This window comes from Arachis hypogaea, chromosome 1 (genome assembly GCF_003086295.3).
Source record: "Arachis hypogaea cultivar Tifrunner chromosome 1, arahy.Tifrunner.gnm2.J5K5, whole genome shotgun sequence".
Taxonomy (NCBI): Eukaryota; Viridiplantae; Streptophyta; class Magnoliopsida; order Fabales; family Fabaceae; genus Arachis; species Arachis hypogaea.
In genome coordinates this window covers 64205117-64205959 of record NC_092036.1, presented here as the reverse complement: position 1 = coordinate 64205959, position 843 = coordinate 64205117, and the positions used below count along the sequence as shown (strand labels likewise).

General features: G+C 41.3%; 1 non-coding gene across 1 annotated transcript; it reads left to right on the top strand.

Moving 5' to 3' along the window:
- The first annotated feature begins 295 nt into the window (after positions 1-295).
- On the top strand, positions 296-402 carry LOC112711141 (small nucleolar RNA R71). The gene has a single exon (XR_003157297.1). It is a non-coding gene; the product is annotated as a small nucleolar RNA R71 (small nucleolar RNA).
- The last annotated feature ends 441 nt before the right edge of the window (positions 403-843 follow it).

Here is an 843-nt window from a genome sequence, read left to right as displayed (position 1 = left end):
GAGCTGATGATGAAGTGATGGCTGCTGCACCTTCTTGGTAAGATCTGCTAGTTGCTTGGTGATCATCTTATTTTGAGCTAACAATGCATCCATGTGATTCAGCTCCATTATTCCTCTGGTGTTACTTCTTTTAGAGGCATAGAAGTAGTCATTTTCAGCAACTGTTTCAAAGGCATCTATGGCTTCTTCAATGGTTTTCTTCTTGTTTAGAGAGCCTCCTGATGAATGATCCACAACCTTCTTTGACTCATAGGAAAGACCTTCATAGAAGATGTGAAGTTGAACCCATTCATTGAACATATCTGGTGGGCATCTTCTTGTTAGGTCTTTGAACCTCTCCCATGCTTCATAAAGAGTCTCACCATCTTGTTGCCTGAAAGTTTGCACCTCAACTCTCAGCCTATTGATCCCTTGAGGAGGGTAAAATCTTGCCAAAAACTTGTTCACCACTTCTTCCCAATTTGTTAAGCTCTCCTTTGGGAAGGATTCAAGCAATTTGGATGCCTTGTCCCTGAGTGAAAAAGGGAATAAGAGCAACTTATAGACATCTAGATGGACTCTATTGGACTTCACAATGTCACAAATCCTCAAGAAGGTGGTTAGATGTTGATTGGGATCTTCTTGAGCACTTCCTCCAAATGAACAATTATTCTGAACAAGAGTGATGAGCTGGGGTTTTAGTTCGAAATTGTTGGCATGTATGGTGGGCTTCTGAATGCTACTTCCATAGTTTCCTGGATTAGGATTGATATAGGAGCCTAGAACTCTCCTTTCTTGCCCAGCACGATTTGCATGGCCTTCTCTGGAATGATTATGAACTTCTTCTTCATGATTGTTCTCCAA